Below are 26,542 nucleotides of genomic sequence, written 5' to 3'. Positions count from 1 at the left end.
AGGCCTTTTATGTACCAGGGCCGCGGTATCTCTTTCGAACAACCCGCAGCCCCGGCAGGCCTTGGCCCTGCTGGGCCCCGCTGGGGTTGCTGACGTCTCTTTGAGGAGCGCGTGGAACAACGCGCGCCGTCGACACGGGTCTGTCGTCTAGGAAGACAGAGGGACGATGAGCCACCCGAACTCACCGCCCACAGACCCACGCCTACGGTGGCCGGGAGTCATCTCGCGACACCCGGCGCCCATGGTGTCTACCTGGTCCAGCGCGGCGGCCGGGATGAGAGGTGCGAACTCTCTGGCGTTCCGCCTCCTCCTTCTCGAGCATGACCGCTTCGCAGAAGGAGGCAACGGCATCCCATTCCCTCTCGCCCCGGACCATGGCCTGAACCAGGGCCGGACGCGAGAGGTCGCCGCCGCCCAAAGCCTCGACGAGGACCCGGCGGTGCCCTTCCCATGCGGGGCACACCTGGACTGTGTGGTCCACCGTGTCCTCGGGGCTGTCCGCACAATGGTGACACCCGGGCGCCTCCTCACGACCGATGCGGTGCAGGTACCTCCCGAAACAACCGTGTCCGGTGAGGACCTGCGTCATGCGGTACGTGAGGGCGCCGTGACTCCTCCCGAGCCACTCCTCAAAGAGGGGACTTACCGCCACGATGGTGGCGTGCCCAGTTTTGTTGGGTCTTGAAAAATAAGATTGTATGTAACACTAACTGGTGATCATGGTCTTTCTGCGTCTACGTGAGTTTCTTCAGCCGATGCGATGTAAGTACAGTGCCCCTGGTTAAAAGTAGATCACCTAGAATTTGTTTCCTAGGGTCCATCTACCTGCTTACCAAACACCAAAATTGGCTAAGCTATTCAAGGGGATCTAAGTGTATGCTTATTCACACACAGGATGGCGTGTCGGAACCCACCTTTTTTTGCTTAAGGTGGTGACAACCTTACTTTATAAAGCAATGACTACATTAATTAAGTACACCTGATTGCATTTTATTTTCATTAAATACCTTTTGATAATACACCGATTACGATAACATTATTTATTATATGTCATGAATGACTTCCCAAAACAATTATTGATACAAAGAATTACATCATCCCACCAAAAACATTAAATGTAAAAAAAAGCCAATCCTCTACGCAATTCCTCCACCGTAAAAAGTTTTGAGATCGCATAGAAGCCAAGTCCTGTTCTACTTTATTTGTAATAATAAATCAATATTTTGTGACTATATCAATAGTTTCGTTCACTTTACAATAATATTGACGAGGGTTCTCCGCTCGATGCGCCTCGATGTGGACGTGTGCAAGTGATTGTTATATTTTTGCTTTAAATTCAAGTAATTAAATTTGTGATTGGTGGATATTGTCAAATCGTATTCCTTGTCTAGCTTGTGGAGTTTTTATGGACGGACTCCTCCCAGTGGGTGTGACTAGAGTGAGACGGCTCGTGTTTCGGTGTTTTGGATTTGAAGAGCGAAACTGTTGTGTCGGGTCAGAGTGCCGTGATTTGATCCTTGGCCCTGGGTATCGGCGGTCGGGTGTTGTGCGCACTGAGCCAGATGAACACGTAGCGCGCGGCGCGAATTACGGGTCTGTGTGTTGCGAGCGGCTACGAGTGCTACGACGGGCTACGACCTCACCACGCCCCCTTGCTACGCGTAGCAACCAGCTAAGCGCCTATAACTTTCTGTGGAGCAACAAATTGCGCCTGCGCAACTAATAAGAAATTAATCCTAGGCGCTTGCAGGAACTGAAGTCATAAGATGTCAAAAATTACTCGTACGCCCCCGCCGACTCCAAAGCCTCAGCTGATGCACACACATTCGAAATCGGATCCAGACTTGCCATCTGCGATGGAAGAAACTGCCGAGCAGAGTCGAAATGTTACATCACGACATAAACGCCCTCGTATTTCCGGTTCTCCATCAGATGAACATGATCCTTCTAAGGCATTTTTGACCAACTTTAAAAATGAGTTAATGGTAATGCTTGAAGACTGGAAGCTGGAGCAACAAAAAACCCTATCTCAGTTGGTTACCGATGTCGCCCACTTAAAACTACAATGTTCCAATATACAACATACCAATAATGAAATAGAGAAAAAGATTGTATCGTTAAATCAAGATTACGAGGAAGCTTTGGCCAAGGTATCTCAACTTGAAGAGTCACAAAAAGAAAATAGTAATTGCATTAGCAATCTTGAAAAGCAAATTCAAGAACTTCAACTTAAGTGTCGATCATCAGTAATTGAAATTAGAAACGTACCAGTAATACCAAATGAAAAAATAAACGACCTTCTTCAGATTGCCTCGCGCTTGGGACAGACTATCCAAATGGATCTTTCTAGCGACAAAATCCGTGATATTTATCGGTTGCCTGGAAAACCTGGCCTCACCCGCTCTATACTAGTTGAATTTTCAACGGTATATTTCAAAAATAACTTTTTAAGTGCAGTGCGCACTTACAACAAAGAGCGCAATATCAAGGATAAGTTAAACACAGAGAATATTGGCATTGCTGGAGAACGCAAACCAATCTACGTTGATGAACATCTCTCCCCAACTACAAAGAGACTTTTCTACCTTGCTCGAGACTTCGCGAAACGCAACAGTTATGATTTCTGCTGGATATCAAATGGAAAAATCCTAATACGCAAAAGTTGTGATACAAAGGAAGTTCACTTCGTGAAGACAGAACAGTGTTTGTTGAAATTGGAATCCAAGCAATGACTATTCTTCTCGAATTTAAACTCGAATATTAGCGTCAGTAGTGATCAGTATAGTTTTTTAGTTTTTAGTTTTTTATTTTTCGGCAATAAGTTTCTTTTCTATAATAAGTTTTTTGAAAATATAATTTTTAAATGTTCCTGTAACTTATACATCCTTAAAAAACAAGTTCAAACATGTAAAATTCTACGTAACTTTAGCCAATTTCACTTTGAAACCGTAATAACCATATATTGTTATAGTGAGATATGTAACGTGACTGACATTTCCGTGTATATTGAACTGCAACGTAAACCTATAGTATTGCTTAATCATTTAAATTGCATCATTCTTTATTATCGCTTAAGGCAGGTTTCGTTGCTCTCTAAAAATAACGAATACATCAAAAATGACTGATAACATAAATACTATAGCTAATGACATTGATGACTTCAAAGTAGCAAACTCCCACATTTGTTCACCAAATGAATGTTCTGAGCTCGTCGAAAATCCTAATACTACTTTAAAAATTATACATATTAATATAAGGAGCATCAATAAGAATTTTGATCAATTTGTGTGTATGCTATCTATGATAAATTTTAATTTCGATATTATAATCCTTTCAGAATGCTGGTTAAGAGGGGTGGCTTCACCACCTCATCTTGTTAATTACTCTTTTCATGCTTCAACGAATCACTTAATACAAAACGATGGTGTTGTGATATATGTAAGAAACGGACTTGAATACTCAATATCTGAACCATCTTTTCGGGATGCAAATTGTCTAATATGTACTGTGGGTAATACTGCAATCGTGGGTCTCTATCGGTCACCATCTTATTCGGACCTAAGCAACTTTTATGACAGTTTAGAAACGGTGATGTGTACTCTGAAATCATTTAAAAACGTGGCCATGATTGGGGATCTCAATGTTGACATTAAGGAAAACAACAATGTTGATCGAAACTCTAGTGAATACCTTTTATTTACAGCATCTTTAGGATTGCTACCAGCACATGTGTTTCCCACTAGGCTTGGTAATTGTCTCGATCACATTTTAATAAAGACGGACACAACTGTAAATACAATAGTACTTGAGACCCATATCACAGACCATTTACCTGTCATTCTATGTCTGAGGTATCACAATAAAATGTACAATAATGCTCAAAAATTTATAACGCGTTTAGACTATGCTTCTATTAAGGAAGATATTGACAAATATGATTTCAATTCGATCATGAATGAAACTGATGCAAACAAAGCTGCTGATAAATTGATTTTGGACATTCAAAATGTGGTTTCTAAGTACACAACACAGAAAAAAACCAGTAGGCGCGCGCGCATTTTGAAACCATGGATCACTGAAGGAATGCTTCGTTGTATCAGAAACCGAGATAAAATGCATCTTAATGTTAAAAAAAATATCAATAACAGCATTCTTCTCATCACATATAAAAGATATCGCAATTTTTGTAATACCCTTCTTAGAAAATTAAAACGTGAGTATGAAAAAAATCAATTCTGTAAAGCTCAGAATAATCCAAAAGCAATGTGGGACGTTATAAATTCTATCTCAGGCAGGAAATGTCAGTCACCGTCAGCAACAGAGCTCTTGCGACTGGAGGCTAGTGCGAAACTCTCTGCGAACCGGGTCAATCAATATTTAGTTAATATTGGAAGAGACCTGGCTTCCAAGCTGGTTCCTCCTGGTTCCTCGACCACTAACAACCTAGGGGTAATAGCTTCACAATGCAACTCACTTGGAATTGAATCGGTTAGCGAAGATCAAGTGTCAGCGATCATTGCATCGCTTCGGAGTAACTGTGCAACTGGCTGGGATAATATCCCAGCTTTAGTGCTTAAACTTTCACAGAAAGTCCTAGTAACACCCATTACACACTTATGCAACCTTTCAATATCTACCGGTGTGTTTCCAAACAGTTTAAAAAAAGCTTTGGTTACTCCAGTGTTTAAAGGTGGGGACAGAAAGCTTGTGAGGAACTATAGACCTATTTCTGTGTTGAGTGCCTTATCCAAAATTCTAGAAAGAATACTCAATAATTGTTTAACGAAGTATCTCAAAAAGTTTTCCATAATATCCAATAACCAATTTGGGTTTAGATCTGGCATATCGACTGAGGATGCAGTAACAAACTTCAGTAATGCAGTAGTTGATAGACTGGATAAAGGATACAAATGCTATGGTATATTTTTAGATATATCGAAAGCATTTGATACGGTTTTTGCACCAATACTTTTATCTAAATTAGAGCTTATCGGTGTTCGCGGTCCATCTCTAGATATATTTAGGGACTACCTATCCAATCGCTCTCAGATAGTTAAAATTGATGATGTTATTAGTGAGGAAGAACAAATCGAATACGGAGTTCCACAGGGAAGTATCCTCGGCCCTACACTATTCATAATTTATGTCAATGACCTGTGCAAGATGAAGCTTGATAGTTGCGATATTTTTACATACGCCGATGATACAGCCTTATTAGTCTATGCGAAGACCTGGTTAGAAGCCAAATCCTTAGCTGAGGCTAACCTGAGAAAAGTAATGTTATGGATGTCTTCAAACTTACTTACTTTGAACATAGACAAAACTAAATTCATACGATTCTATCTCCCAAATTCTCCTACACCACCAATTGAAACCACAACAATCACGGCTCACTATTGCAACAAAACGTCAGCAACGATCTGTTCTTGTCCGCCTTTAGCAAATGCTCCCTGCATTAGATATCTAGGTGTTATGATTGACGAAAGATTAAATTGGCGCACCCAAATTGAAACTCTTACCGGGCGTGTTAGAAGACTACTTTATATCTTTAAGAATCTTCGTCATTCTGCTGATCTATCCGTAATGCACACAGTCTATGTCGCCCTGTGTCAATCTATTCTCAGTTATTGTATTCCTGCATGGGGTGGTACTTATAAAACTCTGTTTCTGCAATTAGAAAGGGCCCAAAGATACCTCATCAAAGTTATACACTGCAAACCTCGTCGCTACTCAACTACAGATCTGTATAAGGAATGCCAGTTATTGACTGTAAGACAATTATTCGTCCTCCGCACCATACTGCGGCGACATTCACAACTACCCCTTAATAATCAGATTTTACAAAAAAGGCGGGGAGCTCTTGTATGTTCTCCTGTCGGATGTAGGACCAGTTTCGCATTACGTCAATATAACGCACTGAGTTCTAGAATGTATAACAAAATTAATAATAAAATCTCACTGTATACACTAAATAAACATAACTTGAAGATTAAATTAACCAATTGGCTTAAGTCTTTAAATTATAATGAAACAGAGGAACTCATAGTAATTCTGAAGTAAAATATAAGTACGTAAATAGATCAACTATAAGTAATCAATATTGCACAAAACTTGATGACATTGAAATTGTAATAGCATTAGAGAGGAGAGCCGCCGATTCCCGAAATACGAGCTCGTCTCAGTTTAGGAATCAGTGTGCTATTTTTAATAACCCCACTGTACAATTAATATAGGTACTTATCTTTGTGTTGTGTTGATTTGCTTATTGTACTTTTTGAAAGAAATAAATTATTATTATTATTTGTATGTCTCTAACCGACCACGGGACTACAGAGTCCCGGATTTTTGGAAGGCGAACGTGGGGCCGAAGCCAACACGCTGAAGCCCTTTTGAGACAACTTTAATGAAATGGCGACACAAAACCGACGATTATCCCCGTATACACTATAGAAATGTACCCAAGGACAATCCCCGGTTCTGTGCTAAACTATTGCTAACTATGGATGAAAACTACTTGGGCTATTGTGATGGGATGCTAATGGACTAGGAATGGGGAAACTACGGGAACTATGGCACCTGCCGATGACAATGTATTAAATACATGTTAAAATGGCAGGTGGAGACTCGCCAACTCACTTACTGGGCCCCCGGGAATCAGTCACTGAAAAGCAACAAGAGGGCAACAGGGACATGAGCGGCTGAGAAGGGTGAGGATACCTCGGCGGACTTTAAACGCAGATCACGCGCTCCCTGTGGGTCCAGCATCACCGGCCCACTCGCCACTTACCACGAGGCACCTACCCTCCGAGCAGGACTAACCTTGCTCTAGCGACTCCACTCTGACCGGCCGATGAAGGCAAGCCAAGAGGCGGGAGACCTATCCCCCGTCATGCTTCACTCCGGCAGGCCGGAGATGGGGGACAGTATACTCTCCCTGGAGCACTCGGATATATAGCCCCGCGGGGTCGCTACTCCCCGTCATCCGCCTCAGATGCCCTGCGGGGCTTATTATTATTATTATTATCTTGTATGTCTCTGACCGACCACGGGACTACAGAGTCCCGGATTTTTGGAAGGCGAACGTGGGGCCGAAGCCAACACGCTGAAGCCCTTTTGAGACAACTTTAATGAAATGGCGACACAAAACCGACGATTATCCCCGTATACACTATAGAAATGTACCCAAGGACAATCCCCGGTTCTGTGCTAAACTATTGCTAACTATGGATGAAAACTACTTGGGCTATTGTGATGGGATGCTAATGGACTAGGAATGGGGAAACTACGGGAACTATGGCACCTGCCGATGACAATGTATTAAATACATGTTAAAATGGCAGGTGGAGACTCGCCAACTCACTTACTGGGCCCCCGGGAATCAGTCACTGAAAAGCAACAAGAGGGCAACAGGGACATGAGCGGCTGAGAAGGGTGAGGATACCTCGGCGGACTTTAAACGCAGATCACGCGCTCCCTGTGGGTCCAGCATCACCGGCCCACTCGCCACTTACCACGAGGCACCTACCCTCCGAGCAGGACTAACCTTGCTCTAGCGACTCCACTCTGACCGGCCGATGAAGGCAAGCCAAGAGGCGGGAGACCTATCCCCCGTCATGCTTCACTCCGGCAGGCCGGAGATGGGGGACAGTATACTCTCCCTGGAGCACTCGGATATATAGCCCCGCGGGGTCGCTACTCCCCGTCATCCGCCTCAGATGCCCTGCGGGGCTTATTATTATTATTATTATTAAATAATTCTAGGAATTAATGAATTGCAACTTATGCATATTCATCCTGATTTTATCAAGAATTTGCATGCATTGTCATGATTGTTGCTATAATATTATTATTTATTTTGTGTATTCATCAGAGATATGATAGTGGCATGCGTAACAGAAATGTTGCTTTGTAACTCCCTAATTAAAAAGGACCTGTCATTGCTGTACGTTTTTATCCAATGCTTGCCTACAACTTTTGATGAGAATAGTCTCAATCAATCTATTTAACATACTCCCAAGTAATTGGTGAAAAAAATTGCCACATGTGAATTGAAAACCTCTTCATGTTTCTGAAGTCGCCTATTCAGTAAAATATAGAAAGTCATCTGCCTTTACTCGTTCATAACAAAGGTTTAGGATTACGTACCTATATGTCTATAAATACAAAGTATGTATGTTGTTGGGTGGGGTCCGAGTATTTCTATAAACTCCTTTCCTTATCCTGTTTATATTTCAGTTCCGAATATCCTTTCAACCTGGCACGGATTTCAAAATAAATTAATTAAATTCCTGTCTTTTGATTTGTGGAATATTTCAAAAGTACACTCGGAGTTAACACTTGAAGCACTCATGACATCACGGGAGGTTATGCTCTGATTGCTTTCAATCAAATCATGATTTTCCTTATTCCCCCTTTGTAAGCTTTTATTAAAATGAAAGAATGAGAAACATAATATTGTTTCCATAAAAGGATCGTACAAAATTATTACGCTTGAACGTCGCATTTCTATCATGTCACTGAACATTTGTTTGTGAGTGTTTTATGTGTCACAGAAACAGGTACAAAATTAATTTGTCGTGCTTCCGAAAACAAAACCATTCGAAATTGAGAACTAATCCAAAGAAGAAGTCCTAAAGCTGCTCATATTTTGCAGACATTCCAACATTTCACGAAACAAAACAATTCCCAAAGAAGTCCAAACTTTAGAACAGATGCTACGTAATAAACTTTAAAAATCTAAAATGTCTGCAGAAAACACTAAATCCAATTCTCATCTAAAAATGCTTTAGTGTTACACGAACACTAGAGGCCGACATATGTAGCGGGCCCCGGGCCCCGGCTGGGCCATTAGTGCAAGTGCACGGGGCCGGTGACGTCACAACTCGAGGGGCCACCTCGAGCCAACTAGGCCACTGGAGCTCAGCATTGAACGGGTTATATTGTGGATACGCTAACCCCACGTGCAGTTCGCTTGAGTGGAGCTGTTACGTTAATTATGTACTGCTTTTATATGTAGGTACGCAGATTATTTTTACATGGCCATTACGTATTTAAAACCATTTTGTGTGATTTGCCCAGTTTTTATATCAAAAAGCTTAGCTTTTATGAAAATGAGCATGGATTCTGTAACACTTAAACAAAATTAACTTAAAATAACATCGGACGGATTTAAATGCCAACCTTCGAAATGCATCCTCATTCTTAACCCTTTTACTGTTCAAGGCCCTGCGAATTAAATTAAATAAAATCCCGCATTCCTTAACCCGTCGAACGCGAGCGGCCGGAAGGCGTCGACACGGAGACGTCGGGTGGCACAAATTACCCCGAGATACGTTTCGCGGACCTATCCATCATCGGGCGGCTATCCCGCCACGTCATCTCTTATAACAAAGCAGGGTTGCCCGTCTTAAGACGATATTATTTTAGCTTTAGTGTAATTTATACCGTGGAAACTTTACCACCCTCGAGATGTGAGAATAAGAATATGAACAGCTATGCTGACGTTCGCCTTTTGTTGATAAATATGTATGTATTTTTGTTTTGTACTAAAGCATATACATAGATTAAGCTACACGTAAGACGGTCACGGAACTGAACAAAGTCCAAGTATGCGAGCAGTGTTATAATGATCATTATATTTTGATTCGATAACCGCACTCTTGGTATTGATATTACAGCAATAAGTACCACCATTAAACCACTTTAAACCGCTATAACAATGCTGTAAAAGGTACCTACTATGCGGTTTGTTAGGGTACAAATGAGAGCACCATTTAGAAAAAGCTATCGGCGTGGTCGTTTCGACCAATGTAAATGTAGTTAGTGGTTGAGATATTTAAGTCTTTAAAATTATTGCAGATTGCAATTATCATATCAGGAGTTGAGTACGTATTTGTATAGTTATTTGTTCATCATTCCAATTGCTGAAACCTACATTAAATCCTATCTTGAGTATTTTATCATTTAGTCCAAATGAAATTTTTCCGTTAATAGAAATGCCATTTACCTATACCTGACCCGTTTCACGAACTTTTTCCGATATCCTAAAAGTTAGGCAGCCCTAAATCTAACCCACACATCGCCGCAGGTAACCCGTCGCGGTGACTTTCCGACAAATTCAATAAATATATCGCCGGGCTGCGGGCTACGTATCAATCATGCAGGCCTGGTGAAAGGCGTACTTAAATATTCACGAAACAAAACTTCTTGCCAATTCCCGTGTTTAGGTTTCCACCAAAACCTAGGTTTACTTTGATCATGATTACAATTTCAGATACGAAAAAGTTCAGGACAGGTAGAACGAAACTTTTCGGTAGTCTGGACTTTTGGTTCGGAATACCAGTCGTTATTGTGAGTAGCGAATGTTGCTCAGAGAACAGCGGCGAAGCCAATTATTTTGCAGAATTTTGCTGCTGTCTGTTATATCATGGTGTAATGTTCGGCCATTCAGAGAATGCGTTCCTGACACGTCGCGATTGAACTGACGACGTAATAACATTCATTGATTATTGATATAATAATGTTGTTTTAATGCTCCTCAATTGTTAAAACGGTAAACAACCAGCAAAAATATTTTTATCGTAACTGCAACGCCATTGCAAAGTTACGTCGTCAGTTCAATCGCGACGTGTCAGGAACGCATTCTCTGAATGGCCGAACTATAAAAAGTTTTTCAAAGGACATTCACACGTTTATCCCACAATACTCAAGACATACCGACAGAATTGTGTTCGGTCTTCGAAGTTCCAATCATTCGCAAACAAATCGCAGTCAGACTTGTTGTCAGACGTGCATTTAACGCGGATGAATGCGTGGAATTTTACACAGTATGCGCGACACTTTTCATTCTTAATAGTGATGTGTTAAACAGCATTAATTAAGAAAACACCTCAGTAATTCATCCTCAAATCTTCTATAAAATTACTATCTCCGGAAAGTCAATAGTTGAACAAAGTCCCCTACGCTACGTAAGCGCTCCATACGTAACTTTGAGGGTTCTCTTCGTCCTCCACCTCTCATTAGGCTGCCATAGACTATTTCCTGGCCATCCCATCCCCGGATATCTTGTTTCCGTGACCCAGTCGACCGGAAATAGTCTTTTTTCTTTCCCACGGAACTTAACCTTTTCGTGCGCATTCGAAATTCACACTTCGTGACTTGGGTCTCTCGGCTTTTTGCTGGTCGTTTGAGATTTTTTACGGATTAACTATAGGAAGGTTCTGGTATGGCTGATCGAATTTTAAGTTGGTGCAGATTCACCACACTTTTTTTTTGTACGTATAAACATATTTAGTTTGCCTTCTGAGAAATCGAATGTAGACACAGTTTTTTCCCTGAACAGTTAGGTTTTCTTAGAAACATATACCCTGTCTGACCAAATCCCCGTTCAGATAAATATAGAAACAGTTAACACTTCAGGTGCTAATCCGCATAAATAGTTAATTAGCACCGATATCGCTTCTTCAAATAGCCTGCGGTCAATATTACTGTGATACTGACACAATTCTCGACTTTCACGAAAACGAATATAATTGGCTATCTAAACAGAACCGTGTCATCTAGAACTTATTAGCACCGTAACGCAAATTGGTACTAAATAAAACTTATTACAGCATGAAGGAGAATTTAAACTCTGCAAATACATAATAACTCTTACAAATGATACGTCACGATAGTTTAACGTTCCATCTTCCATCGAGGATCCAATAACCCGCTATTCCCCTTAAATCCACGTACTGTGTGAAAATGGCTTGCAAATAAGATTAAAGAACACTGGAGTGTGCACAGAGAGTTGGTTCCAACGCCATTATACTGGAAATGCGAACTCCGGTCACGTTTCCCGACCATTTCTTACCATATTTCAAACGAGGTGCACCAATAAAACTAGGAGCTACCGCCCGCCAGTCTAATGCGGGCCGAGGTGAGAGCGGAAAGCGGGATGCAGTTTGAAAAAATACTTGAACGCTATTTTGGACCTTGTAAAGCATTATAAGCAAATAAAGTATAGTGATTTTGTCGCTGTGTGCATAGGAGGACATACTATTTATATACAGCATGGTTATGCTTAAATTAAAAGTAAACATGAAAAGTAAATGCTTATTTAAGTGAAACAACGTTTGCCAAACCCAATGGATCGGAGATAATTGCTCATTAATTATTGTAGGTTATTCTGAATATGCTGTTTGTATAAATGCTTATTCAAATAAGCAGTGATGTAATATTTTCGATAAAAGAGATCTTTATAATGTTTGCAAAAAATCGCCGTTTCTTCTGCTCTTAGACTGAGATATAAAATAGCGATGCTGTGTGAAGTGTTGGCTTCACTGTAGTCTCTTGAACACGTCTCCTCAAGGCCGATTGGATACTGACAACCTCTCACATAATCTAATTTTAATATCCACTTCTTTTTCTAGCTTCATTCCTAATTAATTTGATATCATTCTCTTCTTGTTTTTCTCATTCATATCTTTCTTTGTCGTTTTCTACCTTTTACTCTCCGTCCCTATTCATTCTCACCTCTGGTTATAAAATATATGACACCAATATAGCGATATTATGGGTAAGGTATCGTCGTGTCTATGATATATTATAATGTCTTCATTATCAGGGTATTCCCATAGGTAACAGTATGATGTTGGTTAATAATAAATACTCAGGGATCTGAGGTAAGCAACATCGCTTACAAATGTTTACGCTAACACCTACGTATGTTTGTATAAATAAACATGAAAGTGTCTCATGAAAATTGTTTACATTGGCATACTAGATCTTGCGTGATACATATTATCAAGTATTTGAGAAATGAATGAACATCGTGCATTCACCCGAAACATTGCAAACTTATTTATATCCGAATATTTTGAAAGTTTTTGAAACTTTCCAAAATAGTCAGCTGTCTTTCCGTTTCTCACTTTCACAATGCTAGGCTTCATTAGTAGTGTTCGAGCGAAGCAAGTTTTCAGCCGAAACAACGACTTTCCGCTTTCGTCCTACTTTCAGCGCAATTGTAATCAACAATTCTACTTGCATAGACAGCTCGTTTATGGGGTTTGAGAACTGAAAATGACATGGAATAAACAGTTATCTCGTTTATAATAAAATCATTATAACGCTTAAGAGTCTTATCTTATATTTTTGACTTTCTTATATTTTTGTCCGAAATCGAAATGCGAAATCAATTCGTATATTTTTTTGATAAGAAAACTCTTAACGAAAAGCGTGACCAGTAAATACTTACAGAGTTGCAATTTACACGCTTATTGTAATTTACACGCTGAGATTGAAGAAAGCGTAAGTGAATGTAAATCGATTGCATACATTAACATATGTGACTAATATCTTTAGTGACTAAAACCACGAGTATAAAACGATTATTAAGACATTGATGGCCTTACTACAAAAACTTTAACCACTGTTTTACACTTGTCTAAAAAAAATGTGGCTCCAAAATGAACCATATGTCAACGTCATAATTTGACATTTTTTTAGACAAGTCTTAAACTGACGTTAAAAAGTTTTTGTGGTAAGACGGTGAGCCTTTAATCTCATGTCTCAATTTTTCAACGGCTCACCGATTACAGTAACATTTTAGTTACAATTACAACATTGAATCCATCACGTAGATGCGTGAAGAGAATTAGGTTAAGTAGTAACGTTATTACGTGCAGTCGTAAATAGAATGGTAAGTCGTTACCGGCCGACCGACAATATTTAACGGCTACTTAGTTACTGACTGCCGACGTCACGATAGATCGTTATATCCTTGGATCTTCGGAGGGAATTGTTTTGGACACGCTAACAAAAACCCCCATTCCCTCATTCTTGTTTTATTCTGCTTTAGTCTAATTTGAAATATTCTGGACTCTTATAAAATCTTCAAAACACTTCTCACACGTATTTTTAGTATCTGGCGCAGTGTCTGCATTTTTTGCCTAAAATGTGTTGCCTCACGGAAGCCGTGTAATTACGTCTACAGTGATAATTAGAGGAATCCTTGGCCCACTTGCCGCGGGCAGAACGCTGACAACCAACGCCATGTGACGTCACAACCCTCTGCGGTAGGGGATGGGGGTAGAACGGAAAGATTTGTTTTAATCTTCCTTGAACACGCGTAAGACGAGGATGCGTTTTTGGCACAGTAATTGTTAGGGGGATTCAATATTTGGATAATGTTACTGCGTTAGGTTGCGACTTTGCGAGCTTCTCGTAGCACGTGAAAATGAGATGATAAGAGGAGATGAAGCCATAGACAATCTCCAATGTTGTTCCCAATAGATTGGCAATTATACTGGAACATTTCATCATCCTTGATATATAATTATGTTTGCCATAAAAAGCAGTTTACGGCAATGTCGACTTCTGCTCTCCTACTGCAAAAGTGGTTTGTCTTCCTATTATCACCCTTTTATGTGATTACACAAATTCCACAAAAGTAAATTGCGATCCCAAAGAGCTTACGACTTTCGGATCCATCATTTACAAAAGATGCTATCATAGTTTTCCAAATCCCCTTTTGATCTCTAACTTTGACAAAGACCTGACAGATGATGCACTACTAAAAACCACAAAGGGAAATGAATTATGCTAACAGTTAGTACTTCCTCATTCTAGTGGCGAAGCAATTAGCAAGCCACAAACAAATAGCCGTCTAGTCGGCATTGCGACTGAGCTATATTTAATTACCACTGGAAATATGCCCCACAAATTAGGTCAGTCTGGCTCTGAAGATTGTTGCATAGTTTTCTGCTGAACTGGATAAAGCTTATTTGTATTCGTATCAGAAGTTGGGAAAGGTCAAACTTGTTTCTTGGAAGATATGTTTAATACAAAACCAAACAAATCTATATAAAAGAAAGTCGTGTTAGTTACACATTTTATAACTGAAGAATGGCTGAACTGTTTAAGCAGGAAATTAGGATTTGGGGATATAGAGATACTTAAACCCGGGAGAAGGACATAGGATAGTTTTTGTCACTATCCGGCTATAGGAAGCTGTTTTCTCGGGACGCGGGTGAAACCGCGAGCGAAAAGCTAGTATGTACCTACTATAAAAAATTTAGATTTTGTGCACCCCAAAGACTTTAATATTGGTCATTACTTCGTTAGTATTCCACATTTCTCCCAAATTTTCCCTCTTTCGGTCAGTCCGTGACTGCCAGTTGATAAATTCGCATCGCGTTATAGTGTACGTACGATTTATTGTCTCTGGGCGTAATTAAACTAGCATTGGCACAAAGCCAGGGTCGTTAGATATTGCACTTTACTATATTCTAGGCCTATAAATAGTTTTACTACTAAATTCACGCGAGTTGTAATTAAACACGTTCTTGGTAGTGTCCATAGAGAGTAGTAGGCTTAATATAGGCAATCTGTATTGAGCAGTAGTGTTAGAAAAGTGTTAAATATTACTGGGAAACTTTAGGCTTTTGTAGTATTAATTTACACACCTATGTATTATACTTCGAAATGGAGAAAAGTTATCTTTAACGTCTAGGTGTGTATCAAAAGTAATACAATAGAAAGGACTCACGTAGTCATATCTAAAAATACTGAATTTCTTAGAGTTTAGAGAAGCAACAGGAACTGTCCGCTGTGCATTGTTTCATGACACAACAGTTTTATTGCTTTCTAGAAATAAAATTCTAGGACGATGGCACCATGAAGAGCTTACATTTGTTGTACAGTAGACTATATAACTCTCAAAAATTATTAAAAAAAACATGATTTAGCAACATTATTAAATATTTCGAAAGATTATAGAAAATCGTTTAAATGTACGTTACCCAAACAAGATAATACACATTACACCATAACTTGTTCAAAACAATGTGAAAATTACATTAAGTTATGCATTAAAAAGTTTTGTAATTATGAACATGAAAACTTATTTTCTGCAGCTGCGCCCTAGAATTTTAATTGCTTTGTAAACGATAAATTGAGTTGCATGCAAATAGAAAGAAAGTTTTAAAAACATTTCCACGGTATTTATAATCTGTTTTGTTTGTTTCAGGTACACTTCAGCAAATACACAGGAATAAATAGACTCTGCGAGGTAGCGAGGTAGACGAGCATTTCAATATACATATTGAAATGTTAGGCTGAAAAACAACAGAAAATAATATTTTTAAATGTTCTTTAGTACATAAAACAGTTTAGTTAACAAATCTAACGAATTTGATATATGAGAAAAAAATGTAGTTATCCAGTTTCTGTTTCTGTTTTTGCGGTAAGATCGCCCCTGTCTCATAATACAAGGGGTATTAGGAGTATGTTACTGTAGCACTTTACATCTTTATCCAACCCCCCAAATGCAAGCTTGACGGGTATTAGATACTTCCATGCATGTAAGTAATCAAATCCGTCTGGGCTCTCATTATGAGATTAATTAACATATTAATCCATTGTACCCTGCTAGCGGTATTATTTACCCTATTTACCCTTCTTAATGGGGCGTGGGTGCGGTCATGGGGTCCTGTAACGGTATGCCTGTAGGATATGGATCTGATGGTGATTGTAATATGGTAAAAGGTAGCTTATTAGACGACAGTATTATGTAGGTTGATTAAGAAGATATTCTTAAACCATTAGATCGTCCAAGGAGCTTTTTTTGTAAGGTCGGTGTAATTTTATCAGTATTGATTGTGTGTGCCTTAGGACTTTCTGAATAGGCCTTCAATTAAAATTAGGCGGATCATTATGTAGAATATGCGATGAAAATAGATCTCAACGGTCTACACTCTACACGGATTTGGCTTATTAACTTCGTATCACCAAGTTATTTCAGAAAGGCGGTTCTATAGCCTATAACGACATACATCATTGACATCAATCAGTTTTAAGTCCGGACGACCCTAGTCGACCTATTTTTTTAAGCTCTTCTTTTAGGAACATCCCTGATGAATTGCCAATCAATAAATCAAAGTCGTGCGCAAACCTGTTCAGAATGAAAAGAGATGTTCCGCATCGCTAAAAACAGAGTTTTTGGATGCGTCTTTTTGTAAAAGTTTAAAATTATTTTTTAAGCACTTTAACGTTTGCTTAAAGCTAAGCAAGAAAAGATCAACAGTTGATTTTTTTCTTCAGAAATCGTTAAGATCCGTTTATGCTTTTAAACTGATATTATATTTCATCCGTCTGTGATCAAAATGCTTAGTCGTCTAATAGAACTTCTAAAGGCATGTAAAACGAAAACTGGTTTGTGCTATCATCATACCTTCAAGGGCTACAAATAAATGCTACATAATATATCAATGTAATTATTAATAATTTACGAGTATTGCTGTGAAATGGCCATTAATTATAAGAACAACAATTATTAGCCTGTTGACATTCAAGCTAGTTATTATGAGTAACTGAGTCTTGTGTCGCAGACAAATCATAAATTATCTTATAAACTATTTTGTTAATACTTGACAGGCTTTATCTATAATAGTGATAGATAACTTCGTTTGTAAATTACTATAAATTATTTTAGAAGCAAATTATCTAGGTTTAGTATTCTGTGACTAGAAGTTAGTGACATTTACTCTGTAACTTTAAATTTAGTACGTTTATTTTCTGCTATGTTACAAAGTTTAGGTTAGCAAGTTAAAGTTGTCGGTAGTCAACGGCTATACTTAAACATTGCATATAAAAATCAGTTTTGCGATAAGTCAAAGAAAGCAGCGCTTAGTTTCCATTAAAATGCCTGATCTTTATCAAAAGGTTATTGCGAATACGTAAAAAGAAAACTGCACATCCAAACTTAATTCAAATATTGATCACGAAACCAATTGCCTTTAGTAAGGATTTTTGCTCTTAACTATTTATATATAATTTTCGACATAAATTTTTCCAAGTAAGCATCAAGAATATATTTTTACAGCACTTACGTGGCTTTCAATATTGATGAAAACAAAAATTGAAAGCTTTTTTACAATCCATTCTAGTGATTGTATGAAAGTTTACATTCATCGAGCTGATGGTACAAATAAAGATAACAGCAAAATTGCTTCAACAATGCATAACTACGGTTATAGATATAACACTTTATTGGTTTAATTAACGAGCTTTGTAACAAATTGAACTAGATAAACAATGACACATGTACCGCTTAATAAATAACAGTAATATCTTCAATCCCCCTTTGCGAATAGCTGCATTAATTGAACACCCTTTCAATTTCAAATAATTGCCTTAAAAATGGCATCCGATTATTGCGGAGCGTTAGCCACACCTGTCCATTTCATATTTCATTATTAGACGGGTAATAAATAAAATGCTCATTTTTCCTTTTCCTAAATCAGATAATTTATGCTATATATTCAATGCCGTCAAGGGCTCATACTCAATTTTTATTGAAAAGAAACTTTTCAGGCAGAAGTTTTCGCTGGTTTGTGTAAATAAATGTATTTGGAAAGTTCCAAATAATTTATGTTCGCGATGTGACATTTCGTATTTTTCCATATTTTTTGATAAAATATGAGTAACTGTAGCAAGTTAGTAATTTACAATTTGCACGAAACTCGTAAAAAACCTATCTGAAAAGTTTCGCCTATCCAGTCGGTGCGGTTTTGTGAAACAGTATATTTAAACCACAGTGACGGGGCTCGGTTCATTATAATTTCAGGGGGAGGGGCGACTGTCCAGGGTGAGAAGTGGGGCGCCACGGGACGAAGTTAAACTTATCGATTTTTATAGTACAATGATGACGGGTTGCTTTCGCTAGGATTTTCTAGGATTTTTTGCGACGTGCTTTGATAAATTATGTTACCCGATGAAAAGTCTTTATTAGGTACGAGTGATACGAGATCACTCGTAGTAATAAAAAGCGCTATATGACACTGCAAAATGTCAATGGTCCTTTAATTCGCGAACTTATCAAATTTTGCCAAATCACTCTTTACAACCCGCAAAAGGCCGAGTTGTCTTCAAACTATCGTCAGATAGCGGTTTATGCTCCTAAGTGTACCACCAAAGGTCACCAAAAGTCCCTTAAAACACAAATTATGATACTTTCATTAACAATTGTAAGTACTAACACATGTCGTTAAACAGAACCCGTGAGAGTTGCCGCCGTGTGAACTTGACATATTGTGCTTATTGATCGCCAAGTTAACCCACTTGTGAAATGTCGTTAGATATTTAGTTAAAATGGAGTTTGGGTATTGCTAAAGTATTTTTGAAATACGATCAGATCAGTTACAACCTCTTGCTTACTGTAGTAGGTATTGATTTTGACGAACTTCAGTGGTCCTTTTAAAATGACTCCATTAGTATACTCCATTTAGTGTAATACAAATAACCTGAGCTTATAATATCATGAATCATGGCTGAAAACACAAAAGAAACTGAAATATTCCCTCGCTTGGTGACACACTATGAACTTGACATATTGCGTTTATTGATCGTAAGTTCCGAGTTATGACACACTACAGAAAGAGTAATTAAGTCGGGACGCCAACAAGAACTATTAACTAAGATACTTAAGCAGATACCTACTTATGTGAACATAAGTAGGTATCTGCTTGAGTTGTTAGAGTAAAATAACAGGCTATCTTAAAACGGTGATAGAACTAATATAATATGTATATACATATATCCTGCTATCTAATATCCTACTTCCTACTAATATTATAAATGTGAAAGTTTGTGAAAATGTATGGATGTATGTTTGTCATTCTTTCACGCAAAAACGGCTGGTTCGATTTGGTTGAAATGTGGTATGTAAATAGGTGTTACCCTGGATTAACACAAAGGCTGCTTTTTATCAACATACCACGCGGGCGAAGCCGCGAGCGAAAGCTAGAGTAATATTTGAATCTATGTTTAACGCTAAACGTTTGCCCAGTCACGCAAGCGGCTAAGATTCGTAGAAACATTTGCAGCCATTTGTGAACTTGACATATGGTTATTGATTGCCGTTTTGTTTGCATGTGTGTGTGTGTGACACTGTAATGTTAACTCTGACGTAGTTGTTCAGGTGACGTGTCAATTAAGCATCGTTAATATAATAATGGCGCAGTGAAAGTTGTACTCGTAAAGTCTTTGTGGACTGTTAAAGTTTATTGATTGTTAAGGACGTTTCTGGAAAGTACAATGTGGATTTCTATGTATAACAGGTCTGTTGATTTGCTTACACAATAGATAGAATATTGAAATTTGAGCTGTGTCAAACTCTAGTAAGCAAATTCATAGATAGAGAGATACGTTATTGAAATCTGCAGTCACTCATTTTCATTTCCTCCTTTACTTTCCATACCGTATGTGATTTGTAAAGATAAATAAACGCTATAACCAGGACAAACATGAGTCGAAAAATCCCCAACAATATGTTGTAACAATGATAAGTAATGACAATTTGTTGATCCGTTTCTCCCGGATCATTAATAACCGTTGTTCTTTGTCGAGTCTTTCTAATGGTTGTGACTTGCTTCTATGGGATATGTATGTGTGTGACAAAATACTACTATGTACATGTACTTGAAGATCATGCTTCGGTTAGTATTTGTTTTTTTCATGAAAGTGCCCCGTATTTTAGTACACTTTGGTGCCAAAACAACTGACAAAACAACTGCTAAGCGCCAGTTTAACTTACAAATAATAATTGTTATAAAACTGACTTTTTAATCTAGTTGTTATGTTATTGCCGTCCAATAAAACCTCCTGGGTACATTTGTACTGTTATGCACTTCCATTTAACAGCAATGAGAAATAACTTCTTTTAACATCACATCTGAAAGCCCTTTCAATATCTCTTTAAAATTGTTAGGGACGTGTCCCATAAAAATATGGTCCATATTGAATATTACGGCATAAACGGCATCACCAAATTGTGCGGAGTGCACTTTCAAATTGAATTCAATATTGGCGAGCACCTGCAATCGATGGCTCCGGAAACTGAATATCATAGAAACTGAATACGTTAAAAAATGAAAAAGAAAAGACTTAAGATTACATTATCTTACAAAAGTTTAAACTTTTTACAAACGAATAAAACCGACTTCTGTAATATCCTAATCTAATCTAATACCATGCTCAAAACCACATAAAAATCAACTCCGCCAAAAGTAAGATTAGTTTATTTTTTTAAAGCCGATTATTAAAAAAAAACAATTATTATATTATTAGTTAGCATTGAGTTATAGCGAGCTTATCAAAACATCCGTTTCTAGTAACAGTGAGTGCGATCAGTTGTTTTCAGAATTCTGGTGTTACCCGGTACTAGTGTTATGGAGGTCAGGCGGTTATCGCTCTATTAGAATAATATTACAGTCACATTTATTTAGAATGAATATCTACACCGACATGAATCTAGTAAGAAAACCAGTTCTTCCTATACCACAGGTTCGATTCAGTTCCATCTTCCAAGACCAGTCAAAAACTTCCAAGGACCATCTCTAACAAAACTAGATTACAAAGACTTAATTTTGCATAATAGGGTGACAAAGCCAACCCCTGCTTCGTTAAATTTGTGTTTAACTAACCTTCCTTTGACATCAATACCCTTAGCTCTCAGTATGACCTCTTCGCGTGAGCCTTACCTCTCTAATCAGGGTACAAAACGTAAAAACATGTTGAACAAAGTATTTAGATCTCCAGCATTGATTACTTAGGTAAACTGGGTTCAAGGATACCAAGGTGACTGCGGTCACAGACGTACAAAGTTCAAACCGGGTTCAAACTTCGATCCGCTGTAGATTTATCAACATTTTATTAGGAGTGATTTATGTGGGCACGATATTGATCGCAACTTTTTTTTTAATCCTGAAGATTGATGTCTCAGATAGATAGACGCTATAAAGTTCGCTGTTTAGTGCCTAAGTGGCAAATAATTCTTCTTTTATTGCTTCAACGACAGATAAAAGGAAAATTATGAACTAGGTAGCTCCGGGGCTTTGTCTCAGATTATTTATTGTCTTTTATGTAGTACTCTGTACCTGTTAACAAAATGACTTAATAATAGGCAAGTAAATACCTGTGTAACTTCTAAAAGCATGAGCCACAAACATAAATCACGTGTTATGTTGTGACAGCTTATTTTGCAGTAGTAATTTGCGGAATATTTCATATTGTAGCAATGCGGATTATACACTCCGTTAAAAGTTAGCCGCATAACATAATTTTCCACAAAAAATATTAATTTGTGACGAAACAACTGGCAACATGGAAATACAAAAAAAAAGTTTGCAACAACTGACATGGCTGAATAGCAGTCGCCGTCACCTCGTCTGAAAAAAAAAAACAAATTACAGTTTGGTTCGTGACGCGTTATCGCGACAATCGGTCAAAAGGTTAATGGAAACGTGCCAATGCAATCACGAACTCTATTCCCTCGACATAGAGTTTAAATTACCATAGCAAAGTACAAGGTAATTAACAAGGTCGCCCAGAGACACGTGTTTGTAACGGGCCTATGATTTTAATAATAAACAAATTCGCAATTTTCTAAAGTATTTTCATAAGGGCCTCGGTTTTATGGAAATTTTACTGGATTTGCACGTAATTGCCTGTGGATTCACATTAAATTCGTTGCGTAGGCTTTTCTTGCGTTTCCGTTATTCCGGATGATAAATTTCGAGAATTAACATTCATTTTCCATGTACATGGTACTTATTTATCTTGGTGAAATATGTAAGAGCTATTTGCAAATGATTAGTAATGTCTTAATTTATTTGCAAACAACAATGTCTGGCATGTTTACGCATTAATGAACATCCGATTAGAAATGGAAATAAATGACTGAAAAAGACTTCAGTAGCTTTCCTGCAATAATATTTCTCACAGCTACATATTCCCAGAACCTCAAATAATCTGTCCTATGCCCACAAATACCACATAATATCATCTTCAAAGATACCTACTTACCAAATTCCCCTCCCTTATACTCGACCACTAAAGTGGAATATTAAATTCCCCGTCCGAAGGCAATTGTTACCGAAATAGTTACCCGCCTACGCTTCTGTTAACGGGAAGTTATTGGATGTCAAAGGACCAACGATATTTTAACAAAAATGTAAGTCTGCGGATCAAAGGGCCACTCATACTCATATTGTGGTCTGAAATGCGAGGAAATGGCGGTCACATGTAAATAATTTCACGAACGACTGGATATTTGTACCTAACGGTATCTTTATTATTGGCTTTTTTATTATTGGTAGGTATTGACTGGTTTTTATTTAGGTATACTTCATGAAGTTGTATGCAAATTCCCCGTCTATGTGTCATTTGTACGTAGAGGATAGGTACTTACCTATACATGCAATTATAAATACTCATCGATAAATTGATTAATATAGCCTTGAAGATAGACTATTGTAGCCTTGACAATTTTTTCCACAATCTAGATTGCAAACCACAAATAATGTCAATGTTAGAACACAGAAAACAAAAACAATACGTTCTTTTAGGCAACATCTTGCAAGACAATCTTATGTCGTAACTGTTAAAGTGATCATTATTTCTGTACTCAAGGCTTTGAGAACGCTCTGGTTCTGTTATTTTTCTAGTAAAACCAATACACAGTTATCTTGTATCGGCCGCTAAATTGTTACTGTTATAGCTTGTACGGAACCAAATGTTGGCTACAATTCGCCTAATTTGCCTACGTAATGCTCTCGAAGGACCGAGAAACTGGCAACGTACAAAAAGTTTAGGAAGCACATTTTTTTCACGGAAACAGTACACTTACTTTAACTATTTGTTATGTTGGACGCGCTTCTGAATAAAAAAAGCCTTACAAACGAATGAAAAAAATACTGCAGTCGACCAAGTAACTTCTGTTAGTTTTTTGCTTTTCACATTTTGTTCCTTTAGTTCTGTGGTTTTTATATTTCAAAATGCAAATATACATTTGTAGAAGTATTATCTGCAAATATTATATTTACATCATTGTGGAAAACTAAAACAAGGGGTTTCATGTATAATTCTCTAAATGGGGCCTTCATTTTCCAAACTGGACTTATTTCCATTTAATGCAATAAAACATGATGTGTTGTACAATACATAACATGATAGATACCTCCCCGTACCTAACGTGCCTATCAATCTAATATGCCTGAACAAATAATTAATTCTTCATTCACAGCAATATTTCTACCCTCAAAAATTTTCGGGCCTCAAGGGTGTAATGTACCTGATTGATAGACGAAATTGGAAATATTCCTAATGCAGTAATTGGTTGATTTATGAACGCCTAGAATCTAGGGGGGCTGCGGCACGCATGCGTGAATTGTCATCTTCTAAGTACCGTGGAAAATTGAATAATCATTTTTTTCGCATGTTGCAAAAAAACATACTGATTTCGTGCCAATACAGGAAAAAATATACTAAATGCCTTTTAAAATGTACGTGTGATGCACAATCTCTTACATAGGTACCCATTAGAATATTAATGGAAAAGTTCAACTATCCAGAAAATAGGAATGCCATACAGTCTAGAGACTGGCTAAACCATATTAGCTGAAACTGATTAAAGCTAACGGTGCCTTTGTTACCGTACAGGTAGAACGAGCTAATATTGCTTTACATTTACCTGGAGGAACGTAGGTACAAGAGTACAAGAATAGCTGTTAACGAGAACTCAGTTTTGCAGGATTCCGAACTGCATATTTTGACTAGCGTTGACTATTGCCATTAGAGTTTAGCTAAGAAAGAAATAAACAGAACAATTGTCTGAAACACAAAGTCATATCTAAAGTGCAACTAAAATGGAATTGGAAATCGGCTCTGTCTGATCGCCATAAGTAGGTGAATGTCGAAGCAACACGATCATTCATTACAGTATCCTGCACTAATCTATTATTCTATTATGGCAGCAATGGCCTCACCGCCGTGAGTGTTCCTCAGGAGGGCACAAACTCTATTTGCCGTTAAACGTGATTATCTGGTCGGGAGTGTCGGGCCGCGCCGAGCCACCGCTCCATCGCCCATTGTTATCTCGAATACGTCCCGCAATAAGAACGCCATTTATAAGTAAATGGTACACAACAATGGATTAACAAATTGAAATGTCAAGACTATGAAGAATGGAATCGAATTCACATTTTTTTTGTACAAACCTTGAATATCAAGGCTTGTGAATACAATTTGTTGTTACTTGTTGTGCTGGCGCACGATAGTTTTTCTTTCTATCCTAGTTCAGCGTTGATACTTGGAAATAAAGCTGCTTTTTGTAGCAGTTCAGCATTAATAACATCTTCATGTTGAATAACCATCATGTATTCTCGGAACCTGCTATGAGGTAATATGACAAAAAGTATAATATTATATAAATCGCCTCCGCTTCGAATTGCAAAATTACATTCCATTCACTTAACGAGAGTTAGATGACTAAATTTCAACGTCACGATATAAACTAGAGCAGTACGCAAAGATTACATCACTGCAATCTGTGTGACAAATCTAGCTTCACTAAATACACGTATTTAGTTAAAAGCGTTGAGCATGCAGCGGCAGCGTGCCGCTGAATTACACGAATCCATTATTCCGATTGAAGCTTAAAACCAAATCGGGGAAGCGGTAATCAACGATCTGGACCACTCCGTATCATACTTTCGTCCTAAAACAAAGGAAATGGCGGACCACAATTTTTGGACAGAGACCCGAATTCTGGACGTTGCATAAGCGCACGTTGCATTAATAAAACAAGCAGAGTGCTGATAACACGGCCTTTGCTTGTGGTCAAAGCCAACGAAGCAGCGCCGCGGCAGGAATTTCTCCCGAACACGGGAAAGTATAAACATGTTCATGCATTAGTTGGCGCTGAGCCAGAGAACTTCGCTTGCATGTGCCGGTTACTCCGGTAGCTCGCCATAATACACTGATTAAGTAAATACCCCTGTTTTTTACAACGTTTACAACGAGGACCAAATTGAAAAGCCGAGCATTTCAGTTTAGCTTGTTATCTGTCTTTTGCAGTCTTCCTGCCAGGTTTAAAACATTCAAGTTGTTAGCAACACACGCTTAATGGAGGATTATTGTAATGCTATCAATTTCTGAGTGCATACTTGTTTTTTAATCAGCTTACATACTTAATATTTCCTTATTTCGAGGAAGGAAAATACGATTACCATTATTTATTTTTTATTTTATTTTGATAGGTTATCATTGCCCTATTTAACAAATATGCTACCATTTGAGGAAAACATATATTAAAACAAGAACAAATACTTACAGGAAAATAAGTTCCCCAATTAAGCAATGCTCGGCCTTGGAACCATGAGGAGTCATGTAAATACAAGAACATAATATGTATTTAATGTAAAAACAGCTACAATGATTCCAACTAGAAAACATTACGCACATTTGACTGTCTGCTCGTACTCTAAATTGTTCAAAATGAGTATTCCGAGAGGAGCTGTCGTTCACAAATTACGAACAAACGCTAGTCAAATGGAAACCCTAAATTGTAGGCGTTAGGTTCGGTCAAGTGTGGTGTCATACATAAATTGTTCACTTAGTTTAGTCAGCATCCCCAAACGGAAAGGTCTTGGACCAGTTAGTTTCGATAATTCCACTGAAGGGTGTATCGATTATCATTTTCCTGAATATTTGTGAGGGTCCG

The 26,542-nt window shown here is 38.1% G+C and overlaps 1 protein-coding gene across 1 annotated transcript in view; it reads left to right on the top strand.

Moving 5' to 3' along the window:
- The window catches only part of LOC124635481 (ubiquitin-like protein 3), a 155,940-nt gene that overhangs the window by 114,000 nt on the left and 15,398 nt on the right, over positions 1–26,542 (top strand). The window lies entirely within an intron of this gene.

The sequence above is a fragment of the Helicoverpa zea genome, chromosome 13 (assembly GCF_022581195.2).
Source record: "Helicoverpa zea isolate HzStark_Cry1AcR chromosome 13, ilHelZeax1.1, whole genome shotgun sequence".
Classification (NCBI taxonomy): Eukaryota; Metazoa; Arthropoda; class Insecta; order Lepidoptera; family Noctuidae; genus Helicoverpa; species Helicoverpa zea.
This window is presented reverse-complemented; position numbering and strand designations above follow the sequence as displayed.